Here is a 16,299-nt window from a genome sequence, read left to right on the forward strand (position 1 = left end):
TATGGCTGTTCATCATGAGTAAATACAGTAGAAATCAAAACTATCCTCTGTGTTTCTGTGAGTCATGACTGTCTGCAATGAGTGAGAAGCGCAAGTCCTGCCAGCTGTATTATTGTTGGAGCCGTGTTTTCATCATATACGCTTATAAAGCTGTTTTAGTCAAAGACTAGAGAAAAGAAGAATAACACAGCTTATTTGAATAATACAAGTGTCTTCAGATCATGGTCATTCTGTCTCAGTCTATGTTCAATGTGAAGCTACACGTCAACCAAAGGGTGCTAACATTAGCCGGCTAACGAACAAAACCATGCAGACCGTGGCAATTGCAGCTCGAGCAAATGACAATTCGAGCTTAATGGTGCTTTTATGGTGAATTCTAATTGATAACACAAATGTGAGTAGGGAGGGGTTGGTGTGCTGCTGGAGGAGAGCGGAGGCGTTGCCAAACAAAACAGCAGTTTGTTTTGGTTTCATGTTGGCGCTCAAGGGAGACATCTACTGGATCAAAAAGATATTAAATCTGGCCAATGTAACTCTGCTAATTGTTATTTAGTGATGTGCTCATGCTGGATTGATGTTGGGTCTTTGTAAATAATATAATAAAGAGTACAGACCTACTTTTTGTAAAATGTCTTGAGATGACGTAATAAATCGTTGTTTGACAAATAAAGCTTGAGATTGATTCATTAATAGAAACAAACTGTTTCAGAATAATTATTGCTCTGTTGAGTTTTTCTTCACTATTAAAGTGACCTAGTTTTGCATTTCAGGGTTCAATGCAAAGAAGAACAGCTAATATGACAGTTATTATGTTGCCAGTTCCCCATTATAAAAAAGAAGGGATTAAAAATTGGGCTCAGTTTAAAGCTCAGTGTGTTGTTCGGAGGGGTGCACATTCAGCCATTATAAATGAAGAACATTCACATCATGGCACCGCTAACTAAAGAATCTATATCAAACAACAGGGGATAAATGAATATGCAAAACAGTCATTACAATGTTTTAATGATCCTGGATCATTAAAAAAACATTTTAAACACATTCAGAACCAAACGGTAAAAACGTGAGGAGAGAAGCTTGGCGATGTTTTAACACATTGAGTCCGCCTTTCTTTTTTACCCTCACATTATTGTCGTCAGCTCTTATTACACAGAGGAGTGATTCTTCTTCACTTGTCACTATGTGGATTTTGTTTGAAGGTAATCATTATCTCATGACAGGCTTATTTTCATTTTTTAGTGTTTTGTTCAGTTTTAAAAGAAATAAAACATTTAAATCTTGCATTTGCAGAGTTTCAACAGCTGGTCCCAATTAAATAAAAATAATATTAAATGTTTGATTTACAATACAGATTTTTTGTAATTTGAGTTTTTCTTTCAACATGAACTGAAACATCACATCAATGAGCTTCCTACCAGCTTAATTTCAGTTACGACTCTGTCACTGTTTGCAGGGAGAATATTGTTGTTTTTTTTCCCTTAAGGGCATCCCAATGTCTTACAAGACTTTGACTGACAGTTTAACCAGATAATTATATCCCAAATGGAAATCCATTAAAGTGTGCTGACAGATTAGTATAGGGGGTTCCTTGTCCATGGCACTCAATACCGCCGCAGGTAATCATAAAATGAGATGTCATGAAGAGAAAATGAATCCTTAAAACTTCCTGCTGAACCAAAAGTGACAGACAGATGGGAACTCAAAGGTGACCTGGAACACAATAAACAACACTACCTGTGTGAACCAACTGAACTGTGAGGTTAAACATGCAGCAGCCTTCACCACAAATATTCAGGCTGACAGTCAAATAGCAAGACGCAGAGCCAAGAAGGGGCTGCTGCTTTATCCTTTGTGTTTTCGAATATTTCAATTTAAACACTACGTGTTCAGGAGAGTCTAGCAGCATCCCAGTGGTGCTAACCAAATAATCTTTATTTCTATAACACATTTAAAACAACCTTGATCGACCAAAGTGCTGTAAAAGCGTAAAAAAACAACAACAAATACAATAACATAGAGAGTGACTCACAATAAAAACACAATAAACAGGAGCATGAATAACATTTCAAAATGGTAAGCTCAACTTGTATTAAAAGCCAGAGCAATGAGAAGAAAGACCACATTTTTTTTATTGAAATCATTTTTGGAAGACATGCTCTACCATGGAACAAATATCCCGTTTTAGTCTATGGATGTTTATACTCAACAATCAAAACAAGCATGAATGAGCCTTTAAAGACATCATATCATAAAGGGTAGTGTAAATGTAACCCTGACATAAGAACCTGAAGTATCTTATACTGTTCTGAACAGAGGGAATAAATCAAATAGTTTTGTTGATTCAAATGTATTCATCATTAATCTCATGTGATTGGAAAGCCCTACTGTCATGAGCGACTCCTCTTCAAAGATCTGTCACGGTTAAAAATGAAAAATAATGCTCTTGGAAAATACTGCAGAGGTTTAAACACTCAGTGTAGCTTGTTCAGTTTAAACAATGAACACATTCTGTTTAACAAATTCCCTAAATGACCATCCTTAAATCATTAGCATGTTAATGATCCACGGAGGCTTACATTTCTAGCTCCATCCACCAGTTAGTTTTAAAACTGAAGAAGCCGCTCAGGTTAGACGTGAAACATCTTCAAGATTTTCAACTAAGTTTCCTTTGGATCAAGCTTTAATTCACCATGACCTGCATGACTGAGAACCTCCACAGATATCTTAAATGAACTAAAACCTTGATTAAAGAGTAACAGATATAACAGTGAAGAGAGATCTTTACAGCTGGAGGAGGATGTTGGAAATATGTTCAAAGAAGCAACAAAGCAAGGCTAAACTCTATGCATAGGAGAAACCATGACGAGATTGAAATGAATGACCTTTTCTTTAAAAGAATACACACACACACACAGGTTGGCTGAGGCCTTCATTTGTCATTACTAACACGCATTTCCAGACACTGATGTGGTGTTCAGAACAGGAGCTGGGAAAGCACCAGTTCATTACAGGCCCACCGGGTTTACTGCATTTTGATGGATTTGCCCCGGACCCTCCACATGGTCTCTGCTGCACATCAGGTAATTGCTGTTAGACTAAGTGCACTACCACCAGTCCCTGGACTAAAACCCTCACGGCACATTGTCCTTCCTGTGTGTGTGAGAGAGAGAGTGTGTGTGTGTGTGTGTGTGTGTGTGTGTGAGGAAGACAAGGGGGAAAAAGAGAAATGAAGATAAAGATAAAGTGTATCTCAGTGAGTATACGTGTGTGTGTGTGTGCAGGCCTGTGCGTTTAAAAGGCAGAGTGAGATTGGCTTTGTGATAATGATGTATGAAACATAAAGCCGAGGTCATCTGTTCCAATAAAGCCTCCAGTCTCTGGGCCCCCCTCTTGCATGCAGATGAACCAATATAAAGGGCACGCTTGGTTTCATAGGTTGCATTTCTCTGTTACACAGACAACTGAGGGATCTGTTTAGTGTGCGTCACATCCAGATGATGGAGAGAAAAATGAGACAGCAGGCAGGAAAGGGAAGAACAAAAGAAATGCGGAAATAATAAGATACCTCGAAAGAAAGAAACACAAAGAGACTTCTGGTTTCCAATTAGTCGGAGGTGAAATGGGGATGTGGAATATATTGCACGGACTGTCCAGCGTACGAGTCGCAGAGCGGGGTGGGGACTAGGTTGGAGGGGAGTGTGGGGGAGGAGGGGAGCCTGCTGGATTAGAAGGAGATGAGACGAGAAGCATTGGCCTCTCTTCTCAGACAGCTCATCTCTGCGAGCTGCTGGAGGCTGGCAGAGAGAAAATACACACCGGGGGGTCTGGCTTTGGAAAGTTTGCTGCAGCACTTCTACTGAAATCTCTGACCTCAGAATTGAGTTCATTTTTGGCTGCTCACACTCGCTTATTCTCCTCCAGAACATCAGCACATAAAATATGTACCCTTTTAACTATTCATTTGTAGACTCTGAGCATGTTAAAGCATTATTAAGATTGCCACTGTGAATCACTATTATTATCAATCACCTTTTAAGGAACCTTTCCATATAGATTACGTTTTATGTAACAAGGCTGCACGTTGAGTAGCAATAAGTTTATGCATTCGCAATAAACTCAAACTCAATGCTAAAGTAGGATTTTACTGTTTAGCTGTTTTTTTGTGGGGGAGGGCATGTTTGCCTTTTATTAGAAAGGACAGCTGTGAGGAGACAGTTAGGGAGGATGTGCATTAAAGGGCCTGGGTCAGATTTGAACCCACATCCGATTCGAAGAGGACTAATAGCCTCTGTGCATGACCGCTGGGCCATATGGTGAATCAACATGTCTAATTTAATAGCAAGATATGAGATTTCTTATTTTATTTATTTTAACAAGCAATGCTTTCTCTTCAGCATGGGTAAAGTTGTCCTCCATTTTGCAATATATGGTTAAATCTAGGGCATGTGTGAAATGCTTTTGCTTTTAATTGCCTTTATTGGACGGATACAGTAGTCCCAAACTGGGAATGGAAAATTAAAGATGTTTAAAATGCAAAATGGTATGTCAAATATAACTTATTTGCTTTGTTCTTTTAATAATTCCTGTGCTCCTCCAGTTTACTCATTTGGTGAAGTACGTGTAGAGAAGTAGTGGGGGATGTGAGCATGTATTTACTGAGGTCTAATAGAGAGTAAATGAGGTGTGGGGGTGAAATAATAGTTTAAAGGATTTTTTGATTCCTTTGAATTCGCCTGGCTAAATAAGCAAATTAAGAAAATGAAGAGTATTCTTTCAAATGGACCCATTCCCTTTCATGCATTGATTCCTATCCCCCAGACAAACAGGCTGGCCAATGAATAAACATTGGAGCATTTTAGTGCTTAGAAGCAGTCCCTGAGCATGGGGCCTAATTCAAGTAGCATCCTTTCGAGGGATCGATTCTGTGAAGAAGCATAATGCTATGCTCGCTTGTTCAGCTTGTCTCAGGAAAGCAATTCCAGCTCCACTGGCGGCATTTGTTACTGTGTTGTCTTAAAAACCTCACAGCAAGAAGTTATGGTGCTGCCATGGCACGGTAGAGAGGCATTTGAAACAATGAAATGGACGCTCAGGGGTCAATTAAACCCAGGTCAGGCCTGATTTATGACTCATTTGACTGACATGACAAACTCAAATGTTGGTGCATATTTCTGTCTGCATGCAGACTCATGAACCTACACAGAACAATGTCTTTACCATTTATACATTTACATGTTGACCAAGGCCATTAAATCCGATAAGGCTGCATGTTTACAGCCTCAGATATCTTTATACAAAAACTGACATGCATGCAGCACAGCTTTTGTGTGTTGTTGTAAAGCAGCTTTAGGGTGAGAATTGTGAGAGTTAGTGGTTGATCTGTGCCTAAATGCACATCAGAGTTCAGATGTAGCTCATGTAAGACTTCAGAGCAAGTGACTCTCTTCCAAATGTACATACAGTCCATTTAGTAACACATTCTCTCGTGGGATTCCCTTGGACGGTGTCTCACGTTTGAGCCACATTAGAGGGACAATACATCAAAGGTACAATTCCTGACCAACTTGACCTTGGAACTCAATTTGCTGAACTCTATTATGCCAGGAAGTACGAGTATTTTGCTTTGCGCCCTCTAATTTTATTGACTTTTGAAGGTCTTTAGACTAACATGCTGGTGCCCCTTTGAGACCCCATTAGCTTGGGATGCATGGAAACTGAGTGGAGTTAAAGCAATTTAGACATAATTTCCTTCCAAAATATGAATCAGCAGGCTCCATAAAGCTTTTACAATTGTTAAATGTTTTAGCTCCCCCTCCTCTGTCTGGCTTTATTAACTTCATAACTGGATCACAAGAGCTGCAGCTAGGAGGGGCTGCACAATCCCACTCAGGAAAACCACATTTGCCCAAGGTGTCTTTTTATTTCGGATCATCACATCAGTGGAATTAAATAACTGAGGGTCAATGTATCATTTATTTAAACATTAAAAAAAAGCTTATTGAGAAACAAGAATGTAGACACTAGCTCTACCTACCCTACCTAAATTTAACTGTAAATTTAAATATATATATATATATGTGTTGTTCTTGTTAATGGTTTACATTTAATTCTATGATGCCAAAGAACATTTGGCAAAGGGATTGAAGTTGAAAACTTGTCTTTCGGCCAATTGGGGTACATTTACGTTTGTTTGAATGTAGATTGAAGTACATTGCAGTAAATGTGATTGCTAAAATCTGCAGTCGGTGGAGTGAATCAGAGAAGGGAGGAGTTTGCAGGTTATTCAAAGGCCAGGTGTGGCCACTTCAGATCGTTTTGTCTGATCATGCTGCCGCTGCACACCAGAATCTCAAGAAGCCCTACTTCCTTGTTTGACCTAATTGATGAATATATACTAAAATCATCCGTCTGTCTTACGACATGACCTTGAACCAAACAAATGGTTAAAAGGCTTTTTGATCCATGTGTTTGACTGTTCACATCAGCTAGAAGGTTTAGGGGCCTATCACTAAAGACACTTAGTTTTCTACAGTGATACTTGTTTAATGCTACAGGTATAACAGCTAAAGTATATGTTCATAAAGCAAGCTTTTGTTTTTATACAGAGATCTCAAAGGAGTTGTTGCTTTATTTGTTCCTTAATACCAGCACAAACGAAGCCTCTATATGGCAGAAGATGAATAGGTCATTGGAGTTTGTGGCAGCAAAAAGAAATTACAGAGTCTCTTTTCTTTATAATGCAATGGATACATGATCGTAAAGGCCCTTTTTCAAAACAAGAACGTGAGGTCACTTTCCCTCTGTGATCCTCACATGTAAAATTAAATGAACAGTGTTTGCTAGAGTGATATGCTCTGGTCATCTTAGACTACTGATAACAAACTTTATTAGCTTTTCACCGTTATTGACAGGAGAAGAGGAGGAGAGAGTGACATCAGGGGACATCAATCATCTGGAAGCCAAGTCCAATCAATCAATATATCAACCTATGATTATTTGTACAACATCAATTCACAGCAAATGTAATGTCAAGACACTTTAGAAAAGAGCAGTTAAAAGACCTCACTCTTTGTAATACAATTTACAAAGCTGCAGGTTCACCTCGAGGACTGCAGCCTCTTCTTAATCATCTAATTCCATTTCTGATTGAACTCTCTCAATTTTTCAACTCTTGACTCCCAACTAACACGTCATCATCTGCATCTCAAAGGGGACCCCCTGTGTCACGTCACCCAAACATGACGTAACACAGCTATTGATCCCAGCGGTAGAGAAACCACCTGGTTCAGGATGTCAGGATTTACTCAATTATTCACTGGCCCTAGCCTTTGGCCCGAGGCTGTTCAACTCTTTTACCTTTGCTACCCTCTATAACTCATCAAATGCTGTATTCATGAATAAAGAAAACATGGAGGAAGGCTTGATGTGATTCGCCGCTGCTGTTCTCGCAATTCATGTCACGAACAGCAAAACTTTCCTGTTTCCTCTCTGAGGATCAGAGGCCTCCCACTCTGACTACCGATCAAAGAGGATACTTTCAGATCATGCAACACAATTTATGTTCATATTTTGAGGGCAGACTGTGAAAACTTAAAGATAAAAGTGGCCACAGATTCTAATTGTCTTTATTGTGTCTGCTTTTGAAGGGATTTGTGGTTTGGTTTATTTTGATTAAAGCAACTATACGTTGAATTTAAATGTTCCAACTTTAGCACCCCCTACTGGGAAAATGTAAATAAGACAATGAAGCAGGACCGCAGTATCCACTATTTAAGGGGTTGGGAACAACACATGCACTGCATTACTTTTAACCAGGGTTAGCTGATATTCTGTATAAAAAACAAAAACAACCCAAGACATGCTGCCGTCATGGTTCATTGGTTCGATCTCTTAATACTTTCTTCTGTGGATCCGCGACTAAACTCAGACTGTCCAACAAAGAAACTATTGAAGCAGTTGGCGTTGCAAGTGCCTCTAAACAAAATAATTCTCAAATGTGGTTGCATCACAAAGTCAGGGGATGAAGATCAGATTTTTAGGCTGAAATCAATAAATATGAAGAAAAAACAAAGGCTTTGTTGATATGATAGAGCCCAGGGTAATGAATATCCAAAAGAAAACGACACAGTCCATCAGACATCCTTTAAACTAGGTCTCAGAAAGAGACTTTCCGGTATCAGAAGCTCACTAATAAATTCAAACTACAGCATTTGCAAAAGTTAATTGGTCTCTGTTCCATATTTATGACATATCTGGTATGTTTTTGAAGGCACTGCATGTATATTAATATATTCAATATTGTTTCATTGAATGGCCAAAGGTATTCCCACAAATTAGCAAACCTCTGGCAGGGCTTAGTTCTTAGATAAGACTAGAAGGTAATTTCAACAGTTAGATAAAGATAACTACAACTATTACTTATTGGCAGGTGGACATGCAGTGTGGTTATCAGTACAAATGTGTCATGCAAGACGTACGCAACAAAATCAAAGGTGGATGAAAAAAGCATTGAGCCCATGCCCACGGTGTCCGTGCTTAAATCAAAAGTCATATCAGTGCTGAGATACTGCAGTCTGTTTCCTATCATATCATATCATCAGTTATATAATTGTTTTGTTATATCACAGCACAGGTATAGTGCTGCTGCATCCATGATATCTCAAAGGAAAACATGTTTTCCCCAGGTGCTTCACAGCTTTCTGTTACCAAGGTTTCAGTTCATATGCTTTTAAATGCTTTTCTCCAACAGATCCCTCTCAGGACTGAATCAAGGCTGCGGAGCACTGAGCACATCCTACTGAGCGTCCTGATTTCAAGCTCTATTTATCAGCTTCTACAAGACTCCTGTCAATGTAGGGGGCCTTGCTAGGTGTTTTTTTTTTAAAATCTGACCCCTGCTGGTGTAAGGGACTTTTCTAACTTTGATGTGTAGGTAGAAGATTATTTACACAATCTAAAAGTAACAGAAGGAAGTTTTAAAGTACAGTCTGGCTATGTCAGAACTAAACACTGCTGTGCTCTTTCAGACGTTATCTCCTCTTGTGTTACAGCAAAGCTGTTACTGCAGGTCATTTAAATGGCTACTGAATTATTTAAGAATCACATCATCTTAGATCTAAGTTAGGAGTCTGAAATGTAAGCTGAGGTAACTCCAGCCTTGATTTGATTACGCTCAAGTGTCAAAGCTGCTTCTGCCAAGGACATTAAGTCTTTGATTCACATTTCAGATGATCTGAGACTTTTGAAGAGTGGCTACTTTTATCTTCTCACTCTGACTTCAGTTAACAAACTTTAAATATCAACCTCCACTCAGGATTTAACTGTATTTCAAATTTAGCAGCTTTCTATTTTCATTCAAAATAAAATACAACCCTCACCAGTATTTTATTCTTCAGTTAGAAATTTGAAACTGCATTTTAAACAAATGCAATAATTAGTTTGTTAGCATGTTAAACTGGGATGAGTAGCCAAGTAAACTTCCAGTTTAACAGCAGCATGCTCATTTTGAGCATCTTTGCATTTGGCATGTAAGTCATTGCTAGCTGCTGAGTGGAGTGGACTAACAAACAGACGGGGGTCACAAGGAAACTGAAAATATGATATGCAATACGGGACCCACAATAACGGTATGGTCTCATGATATAGTGATTCTGTGATAACTGCTATTAAACAATGGTACATTAAAACATCTGATGGAAGATTATAAGAATTTCCCTAAAAAGAAAGAGCAAATTTAATGAATCCATTCACAGCGATTGGATGTTCTCTTCTTTTTCTGACATTATCTCACTTTCCTTTTCGTCTTTTTATCTGGCTGTCAACTTCTTCCTTGACAAATGAACATCTGTACACATCACTATCATTGGTTGCATAAAAATCCATTTTGATTGGTCATGAAGGAGAGACACAAAAAGTTGAATTGTAGGGAAATCTGTATAGAGCTCAGTATGGTTTTTGAAATTGAATATTGACTTTATATTAGTCCGGAAACTGGTCTGGTAGCTGGAGAGGTGCCAGTCCATTTCCTGAGCACTGCCGAGGTGCCCCTGAGCAAGGCACCGAACCCCAAAACTGCTCTGGAGCGCTCGCTGTGGGCAGCCCCCTCACTCTGAGACCTCTCCATTAATGCATGTCACTAGAACCCTGTTTGTGCATGAGTGTGTATCTCGGCCTATGTGTGTGTTAGACAGAGTGTAAACCGAATTTCCCCTTGTGGGATTAATAAAGTGTAAATTATTATTATTATTATTATTATTATTATATTTGAGGGGGCCAATGGCCTTAACTCTGACCTCTGGCTCCTTTCCAGCATGACATGACCTGGTTTTCTACTTTACTGTCAAAATCTGTATTTGATACCAGCGATTTAATAATTTTATAATAGGCCAGGATGACCATATATTGGCCTATTGATATATTGTCTGACATATGGAGGTAGCACTTTGAGATTTTAAAAATGTAAAATTTTACAAATAACATGTATTATTATTATTATTATTATTATTATTATTATTATGTATGATATGCTGAACAGACAATTGATTCATCTCTGAGGAGCCAAATACACACAAGATGAATCAACAGGTACAGTTTGCTGCATTTGTTACAATACACACACTGTGTATAGAGTTTGGACCCGAGGTTCTCTAATTAACGTTACGAGGAAAACCACAGGTGAGGTGAAATGTGCCAAAAGTCTTTGCGAGGTGAGTGAAATCCTGAATTCCCAACACGCGTGAAGTGAAGACTGGGGTTAAAGAGCAGCAGGCAGGCAGACAGGAATGCAGGTAAGCAGGTGAGTCTTGTTGAGTGCTGACAAGCAGGGAGAGATAACACGAGGAAGGTAAGTACAATATAATCAGACATCGAATAATCACTAGAGAAAATACAAGGATGGAGATACTAGTATTTCCTACCACTGGTGAAGTCAATAATCCGGTGGAGACTGAGTTTCGAGAACTGGTTTATATTACCGGTATATTATATACTGTCATAGATGAGTTGATAGGAAGCCACATCTGCTGCTGCTTACTGATCGAAGAGGAGCAGACAGACATGGGGAAACAGACAACACAGATCATGACAGCATTTCCACTTTTAACTTCTCCCCAGTCCACTGATATATGTTTTTTTGCGAGAAGACTTGATTCAACAGTAATTGTCTTCAATTCCCTTCTAAAAACACTGACACAAAACACACCATCATGGTGAGAGAACAAGATAATTTAACATCGTTATCTGAGTTGTTCAGATACACCAGGAAAACATCCGCAACAGGAAGTATTGTGTTGAGATCTCTTCTCAGTACGCTCACAGAGGGAGAGTGGAGTTTATTGGATGACAGGATGAGCTGACATGTTGCTTTACGCTGCAGCAGTCCTGCCTACCTGCCTGCGTGGACTCTGCGTGGAACACAATCTCACCGCAGGGCTCAGATAGCTCCACAGATCAATATCGCAAGAGAGTGATGAAATAAATAGCGGTTCGTACCGGGTTACTGCTGTGATGGTATTCTGCTTACATGAGTAAAAATTAAGTCACCCAGGCTGCTGTTGAGAGAGAAGTGAGAACACTCAAGAAGCAGAGTGCATCTACTCTTATGAGCGATATCACAACTCGTAAAAAAAAAACAACTTGGAAAATATATGGACAATAATGGGATGGAGGTTGAGTAAGCAGTGTGCAATCTGGTGACTTATGTTGCACTCATTTTATGTGACTCAGCAAACCTCCTTCATTCAGGAAAAGGGCAGTATTTTATTTTTTACCCAGCTTATGAGAGGGGGGGAGGTGTTTCTTTGAAAGGCACAAAACATAGCGTACACTGTCGAGTAGATCAACTGTGCACAAAATTGATCAAATAGCTTTAATGCGTACTTTAGCAAAGGAAGTTTGGTTCAGCTCGAGTGAGTGGAAAATCACTGCAGAGCCACTTTTCTTCCAGAAAAAGTAGCAAGGGACTTTATTCACATAGTTTTTAGGACACAGTACGTAAAAAACGTTGCCCCATTAAATGAATAACTGAAATATGATAACTCTCCATTAGTTCTTTATAGTTTCCATTTAAAGAAAATGCTTTCTTGCTCATTTTGGAAAGCAGTTTGTTTTGGCTCAGCACTCCAGCAAAAAGAAAATCGACGAGGGTATCAGAAATACTTTAAAACCTCACTCAGAGTCAACAAGCTTATTGTACAACAGGTAATTAGAGAGCTGCAGCCAAAGTTCAGTTTCACATTGTACTTTTTTTGTACTTGATGGAAAGGGAGTTGTATATTTGTACGAGATGTCAAAACCAACAGACTGCACTCATTCATTTGTAATTACTGGGTTAGAAATCTTGAAGTTGTAAATTGGGAGGTTGTTCTGCACGGATCCACAAAGGATTAGTGAGTGGTATATCAACTATTTTGAATGACTTTTGTCCTGACTTCAACAACATGGTTTGACGTCAGCAAAGTCGAGCCTAAAGGCTAATTACTATTTCCTTTCTCTGTCTTCTAAAAGACCTCCAACTATGCTTGTGATCCTGGGTCCTGTGACTCTGCAGCCTTTGTAGTTAGTGTTGTAATCTTAGTTGTACCTTAAACTTTTATCAAAGACAGGCTGCACACAGCGCTACAACAACCAAAGGGGACAAACCTTCCCTCCGAGCAGCTTGATTCTGTTTGTGCGTTGGAAACAAAGATTCTCCAGGCCTTCAGTTCTGAACTAAGGTGACATTGAGAAACCGATGCATTTATTGCGGCACTTCCTACTGTAACTGTACATAGTGCACATGTTCTACTGAGCTTCTTCTGCATACACACAACATTTTCGAAAAAGTATCCCTTTGAAGAGATAACTTTGAAAATTATCTGGGCTCTGCGCATAAATTCCCCAAACTGTTGTCAGCAGAGCATTCACTTCCCCGCCTCTTTCTTCGTGTTAATTTACATGCATGCAGCGCGATGGGAAATGAAACAGCCAACCTTTGTTGAAAGAAGTGGTGGTGATGCTCTAATGAATGGCTCTCTCATCCCTGAGATGCAGTTTGTGACTGTGACTTGCAGCTTGTGGCTGACATATTGGGGGTGACACAATGAGACAAGGCTTGCGGAAAGACGGGAGAGCGGAGAACCTAGATAAAGCTGCTCCGCTGAGCTGCCGGCAGGGGGTCTTTGAGATGTCTCCACGAGAGGGGCGGAGGGAGGAATTTTTGGAGGCAGAGCTCAGAGTAAACAGTATCTTCTGAAAAACAACAACAGCAGCAACCAGCGCGCTCCCTAATCAAGGAGCTTTATTGAAATGCAAAGCCTCGCTCCTTCAGTTCTTCACGAAAAACCAAGAGTGATTAAAAGTAAAGTACATTCCCTGCACCATTACTCTACCTAAATTACATGTTTATACACCGGCTAGGATTTAACAACATCATATAATTAGGCATTATTAGTGTCATCGTGAAATATGGCGTAAGTCTAGTGAAGCTCGGCAGATTAATTACATGAAACAGCACCTCACACAAACAGCACAAGACTTGAGTCCTTTCTCTCTCTTTCACTGCGATATGTTCTAATCCATCTATTGCTGCCGCCATAAACCCCAAACACTGCTTTGTGTTGAGCCGAGTGGACTCATAAAAGGGCAAACACTGTAAGGGAAAGTACAGAGACAATGTGAAGACGAAGGATTCTCAGAAACCATTTAAGGGACACAAGCTACCTCATATAACACAGCACTGGTTACTGAACTATATTCACTTCTGCTTCCTCCATTTATTAAAGGAATATGTTGACATTTTGCAAAATGTGCTTAATGTTCTCTTGCCTGGAGCTAGAGAAAACTTTAACACCTCTCCTATATTTCTGCTGGAAGTACAGAACTAGGACAAGGAGTGTTTCAGCAAATGGAAACCAGGGGAAATAGTTTGCCTGGTTCTGTCCGCCAGCCAGCACCTTTAAGGGTGTAGTCACAAGCTTTTAAAAGTAGAGTATTAAGTGGAGATATTGTCTTTGTGGATCCATAAATAGATTCACAAATACATGCACGGATCTGCATGTACATACATGCGCTGCTTAGCTGTGACCCTTCAGGTAGTAGATGTTAGGGTGTAGTCTCTCTTCACAGAGACAACATTACTCCAGGAAGTCACTTTTTCCACCTAAGATAAAAAAACAAACAAACTGTAGGTCAACATTTATGCACAGAATAACGTCCACATTAGCTGGTGAGCTTTGGAGCTGCTGTTTGGAAGATTTGTTAGTTTTGCACAGAAAGGCTTCCTGTTTTTTCCCATGATTCTGCGTGTCTGATGCTAAGCTAACATGCTGCTGGTTCAAGCTTTAATTTGAAGCTCCTGTGAGGAGTTTTTAACTGGTTATGAAACTGACTTGAGTTAATACTAATTTTTCATTATGAGCGATAAAGCAAAAGAGAGCACCATGACAAATTGGATGATTTAAATAATTTTCTATGCCTTAAAGTGCTGCATCAGGGTTTTTGCCAGATGAAGTGATTGGCTGAAACAACCATATTTTCCAAAGCAATTTTTCTAGACTTGTGAAACACTTTACTGTAACGAGCAAGCAGGATGACCTGCCAATCAATATCCACGACAAGGCCCTCCCCCAGCTTCATTTAAATTAAACTGCTCGCCATGTCATTACAACCATACAGACATGACAGGGATGTATTTCATCTCATTATGACTGGTTCATTTCTTATAAACAATTCAAAACATACATTTGGTTTTGCCTCGGAGGGACAGAACTCAAAACCTGCAAAACTAGGCAAAAAAAACGTCATCATAAATAGAGTGAAATCTCACATTCAGTTTGATGTGGTCTATGGGGTGATATAAGATGATCTACACTGCTTTTAACTGAGGACATACATGCAGAATTAGACCTATTTAACATTCGGGCTGATCTCTGCCTTTGAAGCTGTTTTAACAGTAAAACCAGGTCAGATCTCCAGGCTCTGCATCACACAGGTCAAAATAAAACACAAACACAGAATCTGGATGACTGCTGCCACGAGTTCTGCACAGCGTGACTTTGAGCAATATGTGGTATTGTGTTTAAAGTGTCATCTCTGAGGTCTTAGTTTGCTTGTTTGCTTAGACTGTTTTCCTGTTTATATTTTTACAACCTGTCAAACTGCCACCAGACCGCACTGGGAGGAGAAGAAGCACCCTACTGGGAAATGTTTTTCCTTCCTGTGTTTGCTGTACCTGATCAGAGACATGACGCAGAGGAGGCAAAGCAATTCAGCCGGCCCTATAAACATGTCTTATTGGAATAAATAACCACCACCGACATTTGGACATCAATAAGGAAGGGCTTTTCATGCTCTGAAAGAAAATTGACTCCCAAACCCAAACATGCTTGATTTAGTGAGTTTAATCATCTATTGATCATGAATTTGCAAAGTCGAAGTGAGGTGTAGCAAACAAAGTTTTGATCTGCTGTGCTGGGCTAATCGGTTTTGATTGCATCTCTTTTATATTTTCACTGGATGAAACAGATTTATGTCTCCTGCTGCTTCGTAGCCTCCACTCAGGCACAAACCAGAGTGAGGGTGGAACAGGACTGAAGGTTATAACAGGCAGTCATGAATTAATGAAACAGCCTCAGAGACACTGAAAAGTTCAGTTTCTGGGCTTTACCGTGGTCAGGAGGAGGCAGGGAAGCAGAAACAGAATACAGGGGATAACTCCTCTCTGTCAATGTAGCTCTATTCATATGCTGCCAGAGTGATGTCGTCTGTTTTTGTCATCCCTTAAGGTGTCAACCAGCACTATCAGCACTTGGTTATAGAAGTCCACAACAACATTGAAATAGTCTCACAATATATTTCCTGCTGACAATATGTTCAAGAGTATGAGAATCTACTTCAAGTCATGTTCCTGCCCATCTTTTAAATCATAACGGATGAATAGAGAGAACCAAATTACCACAAAGCACATGCGCATACAGATTTCATCAACATTTCTACATCCAAAATCCTGACTTTAAGATCTGAAAATCTCACTCAATCTCTTGTTGTTTAACACGACTTTGGAGCAAAACGAGCAGGAGTCATGGCAATCATTGTTTTTGGACTTTTTATTACTGGAAAAACACAAAGAATAAAAATATTGATAAAGTCATGGAGATGGACATGAACATGGGATGTACATCGTGCGAGCTGGAGGTGAGAAAAAATTGATTTGAAAGTTGTTGTGCTTCTTTCTGCAGTCAGCTTGATTCCCAATTGATTATCCACGTGACAATCAGAACACATGCTCAGCTGTTCTCGCGGGTTCCCCCAGCACAACAAGAA

Source organism: Symphodus melops (assembly GCF_947650265.1).
Source record: "Symphodus melops genome assembly, chromosome: 3".
Classification (NCBI taxonomy): Eukaryota; Metazoa; Chordata; class Actinopteri; order Labriformes; family Labridae; genus Symphodus; species Symphodus melops.